The sequence below is a fragment of the Rhinolophus sinicus genome, chromosome 1 (genome assembly GCF_057876585.1).
Source record: "Rhinolophus sinicus isolate RSI-liver-muscle chromosome 1, RSI-T2T, whole genome shotgun sequence".
Lineage (NCBI taxonomy): Eukaryota > Metazoa > Chordata > Mammalia > Chiroptera > Rhinolophidae > Rhinolophus > Rhinolophus sinicus.
The window spans coordinates 67,550,744-67,571,314 of NC_142501.1; the positions used below are offsets into that span (position 1 = coordinate 67,550,744).

The window sequence follows — 20,571 nt, forward strand, 5'->3', positions numbered from 1 at the left end:
TTTAGAATTGTACTACAAATACAATTAATGCTGATAAATTGGGAAAGTACTAATATGTATTTTTTAGGTGAAATAATTTAAATAAAATATTAATACTATTAATAACAATTCAAAATATTTAAGGAGACTAATAAATATTAATAGTCTATTCAACATAAAATTTTGTGATGCTGTCAATAAAAATTGTATGATATAATTTTTGGTAAGCTATAGAAATTTGTATAGCCTTTTTTACAGTTATCAGTAAAATGTAACTAAAGTTAAATGGTATCTAACTGTCCATTAGGGTATATTTTGTTGGTTGAATATTTAACTAGTCTAATACATGATCATTGAAACAGATTAATAATTTAATACGTAATAGTCCATGTTCAGTGTCTGTGTGTGTGTATGTGCATGCGCGCACTCATGAACTGATACATTTTCAGAGAATTAAAAATTCCTGCATGGCTAATGAAGTACTTTAGTGAATGTTCCTGTTCGTTATTGATTTTCTGAATATGATTGACAAAACCCTGATTCTAGTTTCTGGTTTGCTCTTGATACCATCTATAATCATTTCCTTGTTGATAGGCTCATAATATAATTTTAAATGTTAATCTAAGACAGACATAGTCAGGAATATGTGTGCTAAAGATCGTACAACATATCTAAAGATAAGTTGAAATAGTGACCCACCTACAGCTACATGACTGCTTAGTGAAGTGATTAAGAACATGGCTATTAGCAAAGACTCAGCTAAGTTAAGGTAGTTTCCTAGACTTGCCCTTGGAGGCTGAACACGGCAAGTTGAAATGCTAAGTGAAGGAAGGTCGCTCAACTAAGTAAGTACAGTGGCAGAGCTGGAATAAGACTCTGTTCATCTACCCCAAGTGGTACATTGCTGTTTGTATTATGCCACAGCTGCTGTAGAGGGCTGAAGGTCGTCTTTGCTTCTTTTGTGCCTCCATTCAAAACTCCTTTTCCGTGCTCCTTCCAGTTACATATAAACATGTGAAAATATTGGAAGGAATTTAGTTACACCCTTCTGTATGCTGAGTAAATGGGATCAATTAATTCAGTAGTACATCTCTGTGGAAGGGGGAGACCTGGCTACTGCTCAGGGGTGTTTCAGGTGGGAGTGTAACAGGAGAGCATGAGACTCTTCTGCTTTTGGGTGTGGGAAAACAGAGAAGGAAATGAGACCAGTGAGTGTATTGCAGTCTGTGGTGAATGGTAATATAGTTTGGCATATACCAGTTAATAAACATAGATTCCATTTGTAAATGTGGAAACACTAATAAGGTCTTATCAATTTAGAGAGGGGAAAAATTTAGATGTTAAAAGTAATATTAATTGTAATACCTGAGAAAGCTTGTAATAAGTTTGTGACTAATACCCATATGACATAATAACTTATGGACTTCATGAATATGATTGTCTTATATGAGGTGTGATCAAGAAATATGATGTTTAAATAAAATTTGTTACAGTAAAAGACACATTGCCATTAATCCCCCTTAAAATACTTCCCCTCACTTTGAACACATTTATCCCATCATTCTCGCCATTGTCTGAGGCAGTTCTGGAAGTCGTCTTTTGTGAATGTCTTTAGTTGCGCTGTCGTGGCTGCCTCAATGTCCTGAATCGATTCAAAACGTTTACCTTTCATGGTCATTTTGACTTTGGGGAAGAACCAGAAGTCACACAGTGCCAGATCGGGTAAATGAGGACACACCGTAATATTTCTATTTGACAGAAATTGCTGTACCAGAAGTGGTGTGTGATACAGAGCCTTTCGTTGTGATCACAAAATACGTTGAATGCTGCTGCTGAGTGCAATCCAACAGAAAGGCAGGGATCTTCAATATGGGAAGTGACGTGTCAGACCTTAGTAAGAGTGTGGTGTGTGACAAGTTTCAGCTTCTTCGGTGCAGTCAGTTGGGTGTGAGCTACGGTTTATAGAAGGTGTGTTTTGAAGTGTGCTGTAAATCATCCTCCATCATAACAGTGCTCCGTGTCACACATCGCTTCTGGTATATGGCAATTTCTGCCAAATAAAGACATTATGGTGTGTCCTCATCCACCTTATTCAGCAAATCTGACACCATGCTACTTCTGGCTCTTCCCCAAAGTCAAAATGATTCAGGACATCGAGGCAGCCATGACAGCACAACTAAAGATGCTCACGAAAGAGGAGTTCCAGAACTGCTTCAGGAAGTGGCAAGAACGATGGAATAAGTGTGTTGGAAGCGAGGGGGATTAATAGCAATGTGTCTTTTACTGTAATCAATTTTTAATTTACATATTCTCCGTATCTTTTGATTACATCTCGTAGTGTTTCATTTAGATACAGTTAGTACAGATTTTTCTTTGCTTTTCAGTCCCTATTTGTATAGCTGTCAGCATACAGCCAAAGTAATTTAGATAAAATGTTGAAAAAGTTTTGTATGTGAATTCCTTGGAACTATGACTTTAGCTCTGAAGTTCGCCTGAGCATCACCCTCTCACCTTCTGACCGTTAGAGTATCCTGTTAGCTGGAGGACACGCTGGAATAATAACATCTCAATTTACTGGAAAGGCCACACAGTTCTGGTAATAAAAGTTTTGTGGTTTAAATGAGACCCATTTGGCTCTTATGGATTACAGTACACTTACTTTAAAATGGCATCTTTTTTTAAATAGTAGCTACAGCATCCTAATGTTTTTGGTTTTTATGGGAAATTGAAGTTGATAATGAAGTAAGTCTAGTTTAAAATACTTAATATGTAAAGCAGTGTGTAGGATAATGGATAGATTATAAGACTGGATATCAGGACATCTCAGCTGTCCTTACGTAGTTTTGTTGCTAAACAAAACTGTCAGTTTCATTGTGGAAATGGGATTATAATACTCTTACTCTCTTATTCTCCCTCAAATAACGGAATGAGGCTAATTGAAATAATGTGAACATTTATTGATATGCAAGTTACGTGGTTCATTTTTTCCTCCTTTTTAATTTTTTGAAGTTGTTGATAATTTCCCCTCTTTTTACTACTTCATTTATTTTCACTTTTTTGGGTCAGTTCTCTTTCAGATTATTTTCCATTTTAATTTTACATACATCTGCCTCCAGAATTTCATTATGAAAATATTGTAAGTGTACAGCAAAATCTAGAGGGAGTAGCATTGATCTTCTTCCCTTATCTCTTCAAATGCTTTTCTAATTCTTTGAGGACCACCCAGTTCAATGCCTCCTTCCTCTTCCAAGCCCACTATTATCTTCCTCTTCTCTAAATTTATAATTTTCCTTTATATTTTATAGTTTAATACTCAGCCATTTCATTGTTTTATGTTGCTCATGAGTTTTTTTCATGTCTTAGTAGCAGCCCTACCACAACACACTTCGTACCCCTTCTCCTGCACTGTTAACTTTCAGACTCTCCGAGTGCAGGAGTCTGGTCTCCTATGCATTTCTGTCTCTCATATTCCCTGACATGTGGGTACTTAGTGAAAAACACTTGAGGTTTTCTTTGGTTACTGTATCCCTGCATCGAATAGAGTCATGTTTGATTATATGTGCAGTGTAAAATAACGATATGATTTTAATTCTCTTAAGCTTTTGTAATAGTCTTAATATTTGTAAATTTGTAACATAGTCGATATGTGAAATACCAGCACAGGCCATTAGTACTTCTGGAAAAGCAAACTAACTCTCATAGTTTTTATCTTTATATGAAAAGAACTTCATTAATTAAAAAAAATTCAATAGATTCTGATGTAGTTGCTCATGGTTTTAATCTTGTGCTTTGAAGTGTCTTTTTTTTTTCTGGAATGAGGTTCTTGGCTTTGACTGTATAGAAGAAATATGTTAATTAGATTATATTTAGTTGGTTAATTTGTGCCCACAAGAATGTGATTTTTAAAAAGTTGCAAGTTGCTACAGTTCTTGCAGATAAGATTGTTTCCTGTTTTCTTTTGCATACTTAGTACTTTGTATATTTTTCCGTAAGGGAGCTTTTTAGTTTGTCCATTTGTATAGCTTGACATTCAGATTATAATAAGTTCAAGTCTGCCGTCACTGGTGCTTACAATTGCTAGTCATTCAAAATGTCAAAATTTGGATTTGACCCAAGAGTTACAAATAATATAAGCTTTTATATAAATCCATCCAAATATATGTTCTTGGGGGAAAAGAATAAATAAAATGCTGTGTTTATGGAGTGGTTTTAAACAGTTGGGCTTTAGAATTGCTACATGCCCAAAGTATTTCTCCAGTGAATTGCATACTGTATCAGTTCATGAATTGTGTTAAAAGTAGTGAGTACTATTGACCACCTCAATACTACTGAAAATTCTTAGAATTAACAGAAATCAATATAATAGTTTGGAAAAAATGATGTTTACTCAAGTTAAGACAATTTTAGACATTTTAAAACATCATGACAAAATCTGCTTTACCTCTTTAAATTTTATCTATTTTAAAATTAAAGTTATATTTGTACATACGTAGTTTTATAAGTCAAATACTATTTCAAGGCTTATAAAACCAGCAGTTCCCTATCTCTTCTCACCTCCAATTCCCAATCTTCAGAGACAATCAGCTTCAATTTTTTTTTAGCTATTTGTTCTGATAGTGCCTTTATGCTTCTAAGTCAGTTCTGCTTTTCGTTGGATTTTCATTTTAGACAGTAGCTGCTGAATTCCTTCTAAGAAAAAGGAGGATTAGTCATCTTAATTTTTCTATCGCCTGCAAACGTTTACATATGGTTCCCTTTCTCTCATCTTCCTTTTATAGGATACCAAATTTTTAAATTGTTTAGTATTTAAATTATGATGATGCAGATATTTTTCAAAGCCGAGTCAGAAAGTTCATTATGAATGTATTTTCTTTATTGTCCAACTTACATCGTTTTTCCAAATAATTATTCAAGTTTAAAATTTTGTGTATTTTGTGCCTATTAATTCATTTGCAATTCTCTGACAAATCTAAAATGCCTTTCAGTATGGTTGGACAGATCAGGTAATCAATCTGTCAGTTCCATTTTCTTCTTCCATGCCTTCTGCATCCTGTTTAGAATGCAATTTCACATAACTCTTTTTTTCAGTAAGGCATTTTGTCTTTTCTTTCAGGTGACTTGTATTCCTGAGTTCAGGGTTTCTGGGCCACTCACTTCAGAAATGGCATCTTTAGACTTTCATCAGAGATGGGCATAAGATTGCTTTTCTGGTTGCGGCCACTTCGATGAACTTTCAGGCAGTCATCTGGTTTCCAGCCCTACCCTGGGTTTCTGTCTTCATCATGCTTCCAGTACCTAAATCTCTCCAGCACAGGTCAGCTGCTCTGAGGCAGAGTTAGTTACTCTTTCTGTGCCATGACACCTGTGAATAATTCTATTTTATTCTGTAACACCTATCTGTCTATCTACACTAGATAATCTGTATTATATGATACATCTTCGTCTTTTCTTTCTTAGACCTAGTGTTTGTCAAGATTCAGAGAACACTCCTATACTCTGATAACAGTTTTTGGTCCACAATAGGTATAAATAATTATTTACTAAATGAATAGATAATCTACCTGGATTGATGGACTTTTCTGGTTTCTGGCAAGCATACTGTCACTGTGCCTTCATCACCAGTGTCCACTGAAAACTGTGTGTGCCAGAAACTCTTCAATGCTTTTTGCTTGTTACTGGGAGTCAGTTCTGTGTAGTGATTTGAAGTGTGGCCAGAAACAAGGGTTCAAAGAAACAAACAAGTTTCTTAACCTCTCTGCGCTCCAGTTTCTTTGCCTGTAAAATAGAGATAATAATAATAGCTACCATGGAATGTGAGGATTAAATGAACACATCTAAAGTGCTAGATCAGTGCCTGGCACATTGTTTTGTAGTGAATGTTCTTCATCTTCATGGAGGCATTGCCTTCTATAATAGCATTAGAACTTGATTACAATAGATGATGATTTCTGATAGAAAATTAAGTAAAATGACAGATCTAGCTATTAAAATATTTAGCTCTTTACATTTGTATATGAACATGTTCTTAAATGAGCTCCACGGACCATAACAGATTATGGCATTTAGATAATAACTAAAACTGGGAGAAATAATGTCTTCAGTTTAGTGTATGCCTACTACAGTAGTATATCTTTAAATGTAATTCTTTTAAACTCTTTTAATTTTAATCACATGGAAATACATTGAATGGCAGTGTCAGTATTCATGCCCTCCTTCCCTAAGAAGAGCTTTGTGTAGCCTGTTAAGTGAACTGCATATTTGGCGTGATGGTTGTCTTCTAACTGGGGAGAATTTAGTTCTATGTAGTTGTCCCTTCAGACATTCATTCAGCAGTCACTGAACACGCTAACATACAGGCGTCATGGATACAAGGGAGAATCAGCCGTGGTTGTTTCTTTCAAGGAACCATCGTCTCGTCACCATTTCAGTAATATTAAAATCAGATGTTCTGGCAGAATGTATTCACAACTCTTTGACCCAGAATTCCATTTATAATAACTTTATAAATGGAATAAAAATGTGCACAGAGATTTATATGTACAAGGTGTTCATTAAAACATTAATTATAAAAGCAATAAAGAGATGAATTTTAGTACATCATTATATTTTCCAGACTTTCAATTAGAAACATGTTATTACTGAAATAATTAAAATTTTATTTAAAAAAAACACACCTCTGTTCTGGTAGATTTACGTGGGAGGATAGATAGAGGGCTAGCTCAGCTGCTAAATTCCATGATCAACAGAAAGGAGCGGTCAAGTGCTCGTGTCTGTGTCAGAGAACCAGCTCCACCAATTGTGTGTATGACTCTGGCAGGCTGGGTGTTTACAATTCTGTAAACCTCAGGTTTTTTTCCCCTGTATATAGAATGGGCATAATAATAGTAGTTATGAAATTTGTTGTGAGGATTAAATAAAAGAGTATATGTAACCTAGAAATACAAGGAATAGCTCAATAAATATTTGAGGCTTTTACTGTTTCTCCTTGTACCCGTTCCCTCCTTAATGGTCTTTCTCCGGAACCTTCCTCCCATCCATCTAAATAAACGAGGAACGGAGATGGTTTGTTACAACTCCCATTGCTTTGCAACAGCCACCTGGAGGTTTCTGAAGCCTTTGCCAAGATAGAGCTGTCACCTGCTCCCAGTGCCTGGCCAGTTTTGAAGGAGGAGAAATAGCAGAGCATGTGCCTTGCGGTTGTCATGCTCGCTGTACACGCTTTGTCTCTTTCTACACTTGTTTTCTCCCTGTTCTCTTCTGGGTTTCATGTACCTTTTGTTCTTATACCCTATTTTGATAGGAGTCTGTTAGCTTTTTTTTTCTTTTTTTAAATGCGTTGGCTGTTCCTCTTGCTGTGTCAGAGCATAAATTACTCTGCATAACAGGGTAGTAACTCAGAGCTAGCCTTAGGTCCTTTTTAGCCACGCTGCTTCTAGGCCTCTCATAAAACGCAAATATAGCTAGTTTGTGAGGTTAACTTGGCCATGCCTCATTTCAAGAAGAGTTAGATTTTGTGTGAACTTCTTCTTGTTACTCTCTGAGTAGAAAGCTTCCACTATTTTAGTATAAGGTAACCAAATGCAAAGGAACTTTTCCGTAAGGGTTTATGGTATCCTTTTAGGGGAGATCGATCATGACCAAAACTGTTTTTTTTTTTTTTTTTTTTTTTTGTTTTTTTTTTTGCTAAATGGCATAAATTTAAATTCATGGTGTTTAGGTATAAGTTATGTTCTGAGGGCATGCAGTAAATAACAGCCAATAAATTATAATTAGTAATTAATGAAATAGCCCTTAGCACATAACCAAAAATGGTCTTTATAACACATTTTGGATATTACACAGAAATGAACGTATGGACACCATACAGAGTTTGTACTTTTCTTGATGGCTATCTACATTGATAAGCCTAGGGTATTTATCAATTATCATAAATCAGAATTTTATTTACATTAAAGAGTACTAACAGTTGGATTTTGAAATTGGTTGCCTTGGATTTAGTATTTCTTTTTGTTATTTTAAATCCAGGAATTAATGCCATATGGTGTTCAATTAACTTTATTTTGACTCAATTTAAAGGACAAGCTGAAGATGTTTTAGTGACATCATCCAGTTAGAAATCAGAAATGGGTTCCTTGGGCAAGTTGCTTTACTCTCAGGGCCTGGACTACTTATGTCCTGTAACATACCTCTAATGCATGATTGTCATGAACCCTAAAACTTGAAGAACTTTTTTCCCCCCCTATGAAATTTCTGCCAAAATTCAGGTTTTTTTCTGTTAAATTTTTAAAATTAAGTTTATGAGGTCGGACGATTAAGTTTGAGAACTCATCCCACAAAAAGTGCTACACACCTCATTGCTAAATATCACTACAGTCACCTTTGAAGTCCTCCCCTTGGGAAGCTATGCACGGACACCAGCGCCTAGTTCACCCTTCAAAGCAATTTTGGAACTCTGTTTCTGGAATGGCCATCAGAGCTGTCATCGTATTACCCTTGATGTCCTGAATATCATCAAAATGTCTTCCTTTCAATATTTTCTTTATCTTTGGGTAAAGAATGAAGTCATTGGGGGCCAGATCAGGTGAGTAGGGAGGGTGTCCTGACACAGTTATTTGTTTACTGGCTAAAAATTCCCTCACAGACAGTGCCGTGTGAGCTGGTGCATTGTCGTGATGCAAGAGCCATGAATTGTTGGCGAAAAGTTCAGGTCGTCTTAACTTTCTCACACAGCCTTTTCAGCTTGAAATAGTAAGCTTGGTTAACTGTTTGTCCAGTTGGTACCAATTCATAATGAATAATCCCTCTGATATCAAAAATGTTCAGGAACTTCATTGTCAGACCTCATATATTAGACATCAATACACTACATTTCCAGAGCTTGATTTTTATTTCTTAAATTTTTATCCGAAAAGATTGTCACTTTTTGCAAAAAGCTATATTTGGTTTTGTTTAGATTGTTCTTTATTTTTTTTTCAAGGCTAATATTCTATGGGAGTGTGTGTGTGAAGATTGTTTTTTTATTTATTAAAATATAGTTTCAACTCTGTGGCAACTCCCTCCTGAGATTTAGAAAACAACATTTAATCCTCCACTTTCACCCTCCCCAGAAACTTTGTATCATGTTTATATTGACAAGTAGTACAATTAACCTATTTGAGCTTTAACATTCTAGGCATTGGAAAAAGCATTGCTAAACTATAAAATAGCCCTCAAGGGAAATCTGACAAAGGAAGAGGAGTGTGTTTTATATACTGAAAAATCAGTCTATAGCAATCAGGCATTGACTTGCTATGCACTGTTTTAACAGAGAATTGAATAATTTTGTTACATAGGTACTTTTTAAATTACTTGTTCAAACAGAAGAGGAATATTTAAGACTTTTTGATAATTAAAATTTTTTTGATCTTAAAATGACCCTTAAGAAACAGAGGGAACTGCTTTGTTATAGAACCTCAAGTGAAAAGCTCCTGTTGGGAATACAGAGAGGGTGGTTTTAGGCAAGTTGGAATAATTTCTTTTACCTCAATTGATAGTTACTCTTTGCATATAGGCATTTTTTTGTGTGTGTGTGTGACATCACTCCTCCTTTACTGTGTTCCCTTGAAATAAATTTAAAATTAATTAGGCATTCCTCATATTCTAACTTAGGAAAAATTATAAAAATTTTGTTTTCCAAGACCTCACAGGATGAATCTATTGGTTGAAAGTGAACAGTACTTTTGTGTTTCTATGGAGAGATTAAAAACAATGTTTTTTTTCCCTGTGGGGTTTGGGCAGGTAAGAATAAATGTTACCTCTATCTGGTGTGTCAGTCAGAATTCTTGGTGGCAGTAAAAAACAATTAAAGCATACTGTGTATTTTAAAAGGATATTGGGTAGAGCTTAGTGGTTCATCAAATTGTTGCAAGGGTTAGAGAACCAGATTCAGGACTAAGCAGCCAGAAACAATGCCCAAAGTCACATTGCACAATGATTCCCAGGACGATGCCAGAACCATCTAGAGACAGACTGACAGACGCCACGGCCTGCCCCAGTGACACTAGCTCTGGATGACTCTACATGCTGCCACCTCTGCCCTAGACTTGACCTTCTAGCGATCACTCCACTCTTATTAGTGTCACAGAGAGTTCCTTCTGGTCTCTACTTTTCCCACGCACTAGTTGCCCATTCCTGGTCTGGGTTGGGTATGTACGTTTGGCAGAGCGCATGTCCTAGATGTGTAGTGTATGTGGGAAAGTGTTTGACCTTTTGAAATCATAAGATATGGGGAAATTCTCAAATTTAAGATGTGGAAAACTGTTTGATCTTCTGAAGTCATCAAGTGGGGAAGTCCTCAAACTTAAGAAGGGAAAGTTCAGAGGCTAGGCAGACAAAAGGAACTGTAGGTGTTCCCTGCATCAGATGTTTTAGATGTAATATGTGTTGAGCCTTCACTGTGTGCTAGGCACCGTGCTAAGTGTCTTACGAGCGTTATCGCAGGTCATCCTCACAGCATTAGACAGCAGAGAACAGGCCAAGAGAGATAGGTAACCTACCCAAGATCAGACAGTTAGTTAGTGCAGAACTGGGACACAAACTCAGAGCTAGGATTCCAAAGCCTTTGCTCAGAACCTCTGTATTAGTTAAACTGACTCTTACTATTTCCCCCCTGATATATTTAGCTCAAAATCTTGTGAATAAATCTGTTAGCTTGACTCCACTAAGTTTATTAAAATCTGATGTATGGTACACATATGTATTTAGGCAATTTAAAGGAAGTTGAAAATGTGTGGCTTTAATTTTATCTATTTTTATCTAATTGAATAACTTCTGATTCTTTTTCTTGTTTTGACTATTACTGTAATTTACTTTGCCATAGGCTACAGCCTGACAAAATGCTGTCTTTCTGAGTATCAGTGCTTGGAAACCAGTTATTGACTATAAGAGAGACAGGTCAACATCAAGAGGGGGCACAGGGAGCCAGAACCCGCCCCTCCCCCCGCCCCCCCCCCCCACACATCAGGAGAGGCAGGGACAAATACATATGGAAGGAATGGGAACACACACATGTTATCCAACAAAGCAGCATTCTTTAAATTCTTTGTTATTTGTAATGATAGGTTGAAAAACAATGAAACTCCCTCTCCGCTATAGGAAAGTCATTAAGGCCCCCTTCCTTTTTTTAAGGTTAATATCATTGCTATCTCTAGAGTAAACAGTAAGTTTTAAGTCTCTGTACCAGTTTTCATTTTAAATTGACTCAAGTACTTCTATTTTAAAGCTAAAAAAATACGTGATATCTAGGAGTAATAAACAGGAGCTGTTATTTAATTTGGGACGTATTCAATTTGGTTTTGGGGGGAAAAATTATAAAGACAGACTCCCATAGTTGCTATGATGTCAACTAAGGTGGAGTATTTCTTCATAAACCACAGCTCTTGTTAATTATTCCTTTAGTATAAGTTTGTCTGTCCTGCAGATTTTTCTATGCTACCAAAGCAGCACTTGAGAATAATGTTATTTTAGTCACATGTGCTTTGGGGACTAAATGTGCAGCTGTAATTTTTGGGAAAGTGAGTAGATGAAGTGTCCTTCCACACTCCACTCTTGTAGACAGTCTAAATGTGGGTCGGGTACTAGAGAAATACTTGATATAAGGTAAATGTCCATGAAATTAAAGGTGAGTTTTGCCCTCTTTTGATATTACATTTTTAATATTGCATATATTATGCTTTTTGTCCTTACCTCTACTTGATCTTTCCTAGGATATAAATTTTAATTTGAGAAACTCTTATTTCTCTATGAATTTTTGTTTTTGGTCCAATGCAGGCTGTAGACCAAAGATTTTTGTATAAATGCAATTGATGTTATATACTCTGCTATTCCATTACTTTACTTGAGATTAATGCCTCTTTTATGAACTGTTTTAGTGGGCCAGCAATCCTCAAATGGGCAATAGTCGTTTTATTAAGCTACTAGGTTGAAAACAGGATGTTGGCATCTATACGGTTTCTTATGTTTATGGACATTAACTAATGATGAATTTAATTAGTCATCTATATAAGAAGTGCCTTGCTGGGCCAGGGCCGTGATCCATCCAGCCCAGACTGTCCTAAAGAGCTACACCAAGGAAACAGGTTACTTACTGGAATTCTGTCATTCCTAAAGGACACGTGGCCATTTCTAATTTCCCTTAATTCATTCATTACACACTCCGAATTCATGTATTCTTTTAAACTCTCCAACATTGCAGTCTCTTCTGGTTACATATCTATGTATAACGCTAAAATACCTATTTTAGATTTGTTGGAATTAGTAATTCTGGAGGAAAATACCATTTGTAATGTGAACTTCAGTTCTTGCTAATAAGCTGTTTCAGTTTTTTCACCAGTAAAACATAAAATGATTTCACAGATTCCCCCCACCACCCCACCTCTCAAAATCTGCTATTTCTAATATGGTCAATTTATGAGGTTTGTCTTTCTCATCCCCTTTCCTAGCCTTTCTTCCCGATATGCTATTTAAATATAGAATATTAAGCAAGTTCTTTATATCTGAGTATAATGAAGGAGGCACAAATTATAAAGGGCCACTGATTTCCTTTGAATAATCTGATGGCTGTAACTAAAAGTTTTGTGGATATTAGGAGAAACAGTATTTCATAGTTCACAGGAAACAAGCATAGCTTGTATTGAGCATTTGGGATATGGATTTATTGAAGGTTTTTTTCATAAGACATGAATTCTACTTTTCAATTTGGTGGAAACTGACTGAAGACACTGGTTATTCCTTCTTTCATTGTCCCTTGTACAATGCCTACCAAGAGAAATTATCTTAGAGTTGATTGTGGGGAAAAATTGTCCTTGTTACATTGCTGAAAAAATTTAGAGCCTACCAGAACTACTAAAGAACAAAGATAGGATTTTCCTCCTAGAAGATAAAGGAGGAATTAAAAAAAAAAAAAGTTAACTCTTCTTGGTTGACTTTTATTTTTAAAGTTATGGATTATCCCCTAGAAAATAAAAGGGCTGAAGTGAGCTTTATAAAAATTGTTTTCACTTTTGAGGAAGTTAATGGAGTTGGGTGACAGTCTCTGGGGCATGTATATATCATGACAGCATCTTGAAGAAGAGGCTATCAAATACTGAGGTCTTTTGGTATTCAAGTAATTCAACTTCCTGGAATAGTATCAAAGGGAAACCTGCTTTAATACCAACCCACCCTCCATGGTGAATATTTTACTGTGTGTTGTATTAGAATTCATGAAAAATAATAAAGCCACAGACTGTGATGTTTAGATTTGTATATATCTCTTCCTTATGTATAATGTTGAAGACAGAAAAAAACTAACTTTGGAAATATTTACCTTGGTGTTCTAGGTAGAGTCACATGTTAAGGTATCATGTAGTTTCTTTCGAAGAAATACATTTTATGTCATGGCCAGAATGTGAGTAGCATGTTTGTATACAAAACAAAATTTAAAAAAAAATTACTATTACTCAATATAGTGTGGGAGTGTATACAAGAGGAAGTGAGGTGGGGGGAGGGAGAAGCACTAACTCTAGGGAGAAGGTGTGTGTGTGATAAAGTTTCTAGAAACAATACATACTCCATAGGCTGTGCACTTCTATTTTGTTAAAATAAAAAACAAAACAGCAAATGCCATAGATTGTAATGCCCCAATATTGATTTTAAAACCATACAGACCAGCCTATTTATTTAGTCTTAATGATAGCACATAGTGTTTTGTTGTCGAGAAAGAAACATCGAAATTCTAAACTTTTTTTTTTTTTTTAAATAAGGCTGTATTATTTATAATTGATGTCCTGGGAGAGTATGTCTTCCCTTTCCCTCTGCTTCGCTAATCATTCTTAACCACCAGTGCAAGGAATTGAAATTGTAAGGGAGCTTTTTTTTTTGATAAGTGTTAATTTATGCCGAAAATTCCCAGGACACAACCGAGTACAGGTTTCCCTCACTATTTGAAAGTAGAGTGTTTCCATTAAACCTTTTGTATGATGCAAACATGTAAAGCGAAGAGGCAATTACCATTAACTTAGGTGGAAAAAAATTTTGAGGGTTCCTAGACCCAAAAAAATAACCTATCAAATTATAGCAAGTAACACACAAAACTTAAAATAACACTAACATGTAATAAAAGCAGGAATGATATAAATACTACTCCATGCTTTGCACACCTATCAGTGCACTCAAGCAAGAGTCTTTCCATTTTATATCCATTACTGGATGCCGACTAAAAGAGACCACTTTTCTACTAGCAGAGCCAATAGTTACTTCGGCAGCTTTCAAGATTCTTTTTCCCTGAGTGTACATAGTATGAATGGTGGATGCAGGCAAGTTCAATGCGTACACACTGTCTTTGTTTCATTAACTGTGGTTGAAACGCTTAATATGTGCAGTTTTATGGTAAGTTTAACACCCTTACAAAAGATCTCTTAGGCTATTTTGAAACCAGAGGGCACATCTTGCTAACGGATGCACAAAATAAATCGAGATAAAGCACAGATGCTCACAGACATAGTTCAAAGCTATGGCAGCTTGATGCTGAGATGCTGAGTGTGGTTGCCGGGAAGGAGCTTGGCGGGGCTACTCTCACTGCTCAGGGTGCACGCTGCCTCTGTGACAGCTCATTGCAAAACAAATGCTGAGTGCTAGTTTTACTTTTTTGTCTCTTTTTGTAAAAGTGAAAATCCTCTTCAATTTCTTTTGATTAGCAAACAGGTACAGTAGGTCCTCGAATGTTGTTTTTTTCAATGTCATTTCATTGTAACATTGATGAGATGCTGTAGGAACCCAACTCTTGTTTATGTCAATTAGCCTGTGGTAAAATTGGTTTGTTCCACATAGTTTCACCACATTTCCAAGAACCTATTTGCAATGTTAAGGGAGGACTTAATATACTAAAGCAGGTCTTTAGTAAAAATGAAGTGGTGTAACATGAACTTTCAAAAAGCAGGGTATACTTTTACTTAGAAGACTAGTCTGTGTACGCGTATTTAGACCTTTGGGAAACTTGAAATCAGTCTGTTGAGTCTCCTCCATAAAGCAGTAAGGCATGTTTTTGGTCTTTGGGGATAATTTCTTCCAAGGAATTTTCACTTTCTCCAAATAACTGGGGACATTAATGTAGCAAGGCCACATTTCCTGGGTAATGTGTACTGATAGTTAAGTAATTGCCTTTTTCTTTTACAGTAAGTGTGTTACTTTTACTACGTGATAGGCATTGTGGGGATCAATAACTTTGCAATTTAGAAAGAAAATATTCCTACAAAATATTTTCTGATTAATGACATGTTAAAAATCAGATTCTCTTGAGTATAAAGAACTGAGGTTAATAAGTTTTATTCCATAGTGTCAGGAACTAAAGTGTTCCAAATTAAAGTATTTTCCAGCAAAGGAAAATTAGTAATTCCAACTCTAATAATTTTGTTGTAAATTTTAAGAAATTAATGGAATACTTTAATGTATGTATGTGTACTTATCTATGTCTATATTATTGAGAGAGAGAGAAGTATTTCAAATATCCAGAAAAAGTACAGAAACTATTTTGATAAACACCCATATATGTACTCTATTAAATCTTAACATTTCTTCCCTGACTTCTCAGTGTGTATGAAATAGCGTATGAAATAGCCATCACTTGAGGTGATGTAGGTTAATCATGAATGAATGCTAATTAATAAGCTGTGCTATGCTTAGCTTACTCAGTTCTCTTAGACCAAATGTAGCATATTCTTCTGATTGATCCCTTAACGTGCCAGGTTTCTTATTAATGTGTAGCAGTGAACCTTCCCCCTTTGTCCTCTTATCTGAGATAACTTTGGAAGAATGGAACACATTTCTTAAATGAGCAGCCTGGATTTACCATATGTTGCCGTGTAAATGCACTTCTGTGTATAATGCGCACCCACACTTTTGACCCAAACTTTCAGGGCAAAAAATCTTTCATTTTAATTTTTTAATTCAAATTTTTATTTGTTTACATTTAGGTGCTTGTTTTTTGTGTTATAAAGGAATTTTAGCGTTTATTTTTTAACATATTATGGTATAAGAAATTTTATGTAACAAATAATTACAAAACACAAGAACAGATACAAGGTACAATAAATTTTATGTACCAGTAACAAATTTATGATATTTACACATCATAGGAGGCCAAGAAGTCTTCGTCGTTGTAAGTTTGTCGTAAGTTCAACAAAACCAATTATCATATTCCAGGGTATTATTTTACATACAGATATCGTTATTGATGTCTAGATTTACACTTTTAACTCATAAGCATAAGTAAAAGATTTAAAAACATTTATATAGTTACGGAATTAGTACTACCCATATATAATGCGCATCCTTATTTTTCCCTCACAAATTTGGGCATAAAAGTACGCATGATACACGGCAAAATATGTTATGTTACTCCTCTGGGGCAAATGTGATATTTGTAACTAATAATTCCAGTTTACTGCAGATTATAATAGTGAAAAAGAAAAAGTGAGATTTTGCGTCCTGGAGCACTCTGTCTGGTTTGGACAAGTTATTTAACCACTCTGCTTTGTTCATACCTTTCCCATAGGGAAGTTCTGAGAATTAAGTGAGCTAATACAAATATCTGGTATACAGCAGGTGCTCAGTAAAGGTGACTGTATTATCACTAGCCTTTTTTCAAGTGGTTGGACCTGCTGAAGTCTGATTTCCAAATGAGTGGGGGCATTTTGGCAAAAAATACTCACGAGTTCTTTTTGTCCCCCTCTCCAAACAAAGCAGATTCTAACATTGTTTCATCACCCAACTCTTAGAACCTCTGGTGATTGTTTTCATTGTACTCTTGGTTTATTTTTGTGCCTGAGGTCTGATAGGCACATAACAAGTGCTTTGTGAACCTTAAACTAAGTGAAAATAAATTGTTCAGATGAAAGGTATGTGGATAAGTCAGTTTTGGGGCAATTCTAGAGAACTCTTGCCAGAACTGGTATCTTTGTTTTGGTCTTCAGAGACTATTAAATGTGATCACTGAGTCATACTTGCTTTTTTCTCTGTCCCCTGGCGATCTCTCTTAAGACCCTGAAGCTTGCCAGCCACAGAACGATTAAAACACAGAGCAGGCCTTAACCCAGGGGGAGTTTGTTTATTTAAAGAAAAATGATTAAGTTCAAACATCCCTACCATGTCATAGCTAGTCTGGTCATGTTAGAGTTAGTGAGTTCTTTTGATTCCTTCTGGTGGTCATGGTGCCTAAAGGTAACAGATACATTGGAAAGTAGTTAAACTTTGCCTGAGATTACTTGGAACTTTATAATTTCCAAAGAAATTCTTAAAGGAGTGGGAAGAAAGGGAATGCCATATATTTTTCTGTTTTTTTTTTTTTTTTTTTTTTTTTAATGGGACTCATTTAATTAAACTCTCTAACCATTTCGTTCTAGTGATATGATATATATGATTTAAAAACAAAACAAAACTGGAAGAAGAACACCAAACCCACACTATGGTAGCTATATCTTCATTAATTCTTTGAAGTTGGGACCATAAAAATCCTTAAAAGGGACAGTATAGTTCTATAGCTATTTAGACACAAAGATATAAAAATTGATGACTTTTATGTTTCCAATGCTTGTCATCTCTGAAATTTATGACTTATTTCTAGCACATTCTCTGCCAGATAGGAATAGAGGCAGATGTTTTGGGCTTGCCTAGGGTAGGTACCAGGGCGTATCTCGTTGATGAGTAAAAACTGAGTCCTAAAGAAAGGGCAGGAGGAATTAGCCAGAGCGCTATCTGATGTCCCAGGCAGAGGGAAAAACAAGTCCCGAGGCCCTGGGAACATGCTTGCTGTGTTTAAGGGAAGAGACCAAAGTGGCTAGAATGGAGTGAACAAGAGGGAGAGTGGTAGGAAATGAGATTAGAAAGATGGGGAACAGAAATGTCAGATTATGGTCCTGAATGGCCTTTGTAAGGACTTCGGCTTTTAGACTGGTGAAGTGGACTCTGAGGGTTTGAGCAGAAGAATGACATGACCTTGCTTTTGAAAAGGACTCATCTGACTGACTTGTCGAAGTGAGCAAGGGGAGAGGCTGGGAGATCAGATAGGGAATTATTACAGTAATGCAGATGAGAAATAAGGTGGCTTGGGCCACGGCGGTGGGAGTGGAAGTGGTAAAGTGGTAATATTGCGGATATTATTTGAAACTGGAGCTCCCAGGATGAACACTTAATGGATAGTGATGAATACTTCTGCAAATAATTTCTGGTTGACCCGTTTTTAATGATGTTAAGATTAATCACGGGGTTCAAGTTTTGTCAACCTGATACATCCATTATAAAGTTTCCCGTCAACCTTTTACCTAATGGTTTTAACAACCATTGATCATTTTTTTAGATCCATTATTTCACTAGGGGTTACAAGATAGTGATTTTCTAATCCTATCATTTTTCTACATTTATTGTTTGGAATCCCATAAAAAAGAGCTTTCATTTATTGACTGCTTTGTTACCCCAAGGTATTTTTCATATAAGAAAGCCAGGACAAATGCGTGATTATTTATTTCCTTGTCTCAATTTTCAGATAATAAGGTACTACCCTAGCAACTTCCAAAAAGATGACAATTTTTAAAATATATTTAATGTTTCAGTCAATGACAATCATCAGTTTTGATACTCAAAATGTCATCATTTAATGTTCATTTGATCTTAAAACATACCTCCAAAGTAAAAACTATAAAACAGGGTATATTCTGAGAAGTCTGACTTCCTTTTGTCTTCTTCCACCCTGCTTTCTCTTTTCTATAGATAACCATTTATAAATGTTTTTGGCTTATCCTTCTGTTGCTTCTTTTTGAAAGAAAAAAAGTCTGTATTAATATTTGTATTTCCCCAATTTTTCATAAAAAGAATAGCATCTTGTGGGATACTGATTTAACTACTGGAGGAGAAGTAGGGAACCTCCTGGGTTCCTTGAGGGTTATTCTTGAGACCTATCAACTTTTCACTCCTTAGGAAAGATTTTCGCTTATATTCTTAGCTCTATTCACATCCAGCACCTCAAAGAACAGCCGTATTTAAAAAAGAAAAAGACACCCCCCCACACACACACACACATACACACCATTTGGCAATATTTAGCAAAATTGCATATCCAGCAGTTCCCCTTCCAGGAGTCTTTCCCAAAGGTTGCACTAATAGAATTACAAAGTGACACATATGCCTCTGTTCTGTTCCTTGAAGGTTGGCATCATGTTTTGATTATCTTTTAATTATGAGCTTTGTTTGTGGGGGAACAAAACAATAAAGATGTTGTTGGCATTAACATCAGTGGTGTATGTGTGGAAGAAATGGCATTTTGATACTTTGCCATTTAGAAATACTGTCAGGTTAAATATTTGATCAATTAAAGTTAAATAATCAATTTATTCATTCTTTCAGTAAATATTTACTGAGCACTTACCACACGGCAGTCATTGTCTTAGGTGCTTGAAAGGTATCAGTAAATAAAATCGACAAAAATCTCTGGAGCTTACTTTCTATAGCTGTGAGGAAGAAATAGACAAATAAGCATAACAAATTAAGCAAGTAAGTTGTTTTCAAATATGCAGTTTAAGGGCTTCTCTCTCTTCCTTTTTTCTTTTTCTGATCTGTAAATGGCATTCTTAGGAAATGCAAGACCCTGTGGGTGAAAGAGATTGAGGACTGAAGAAGTTGTAGATTTTTATACTCAGTACATCTAACATAACTGTGCAATTCCGGTCCTGTGGACCTGTATTCCATCCCTCCCACCTTACTCTGAGCCCTGTTACAGTTATTTTTATTAGGAATTACTCAAGAACTGTTTTCATAGTTCCCTCTAATCACTAAAATTTAGATAATTGTCCTTAAAGATTTTATGGTTTTGTTATAATACTATATTCTTAATTACTACATCTTTATTTCAGAAATGACCATTAAGAAGTAGATGCCCAGATGCAAAAGTGATGAAACAGTCAATTTGTCATAAAGTAAGATGCAGCTGTGGCTTTTCAACCAGATTAGTAAGTGCGGCCAACATTTTTTTTTTTTTAAACTTTATACTTATTTTATCTACTTTTAAAAACATTTAATAAGAAATGTAGTGGACATTTTTTAAAGTGTCAACTTGTATTTCTGTTTTTACTGTGGTTTGTAGTACAAATTTTAGCATATAGCTCTAGAAAATATATGATGTGTGTGCTGTACCTTTTAAGAAACATAAAGGTAATATTATAAAATCATAGCTTTAGAGGAAATACATGTAAAAGAGTCACAGTAATATCACTATCCAAACACAGCTACTCTTATAATTTTTGGATATTTGTTTTTCCTACCAGTCTTTGTTCTACACATTAAAAAAGCAAAACACAGTTTTGATCATAGTGTCGTAAAGAGTATCTTTCTTGTATGTCTTTTAAAATTAAATTTCTTTCAGATGTTTCTCCCTGGGGGGAAAATGTACATAGGCTTCAGTACAGGGTTTCTTATTGGGGTGACAAAAATATTCTGGAATTAGATGGTGGTGAGGGTTATATAACTTTGTGAACATAGTAAAAACCACTGAATTTTACATGTTAAAAGGATGAATTTTATAACTTG

General features: G+C 35.4%; 1 protein-coding gene across 5 annotated transcripts in view; it reads left to right on the top strand.

Moving 5' to 3' along the window:
* Positions 1–20,571, top strand: part of FRS2 (fibroblast growth factor receptor substrate 2) — a 100,999-nt gene that overhangs the window by 27,874 nt on the left and 52,554 nt on the right. For 2 of the 5 annotated variants that reach the window (XM_019748978.3, XM_019748980.3), the window contains exon 2: positions 19,899–19,994. The exons of the other annotated variants lie outside the window; for them this stretch is intronic. The gene's annotated coding sequence lies outside the window, so the exon portion shown is untranslated. The remainder of the gene's footprint in view (positions 1–19,898; positions 19,995–20,571) is intronic. 5 annotated transcript variants of the gene reach the window in all.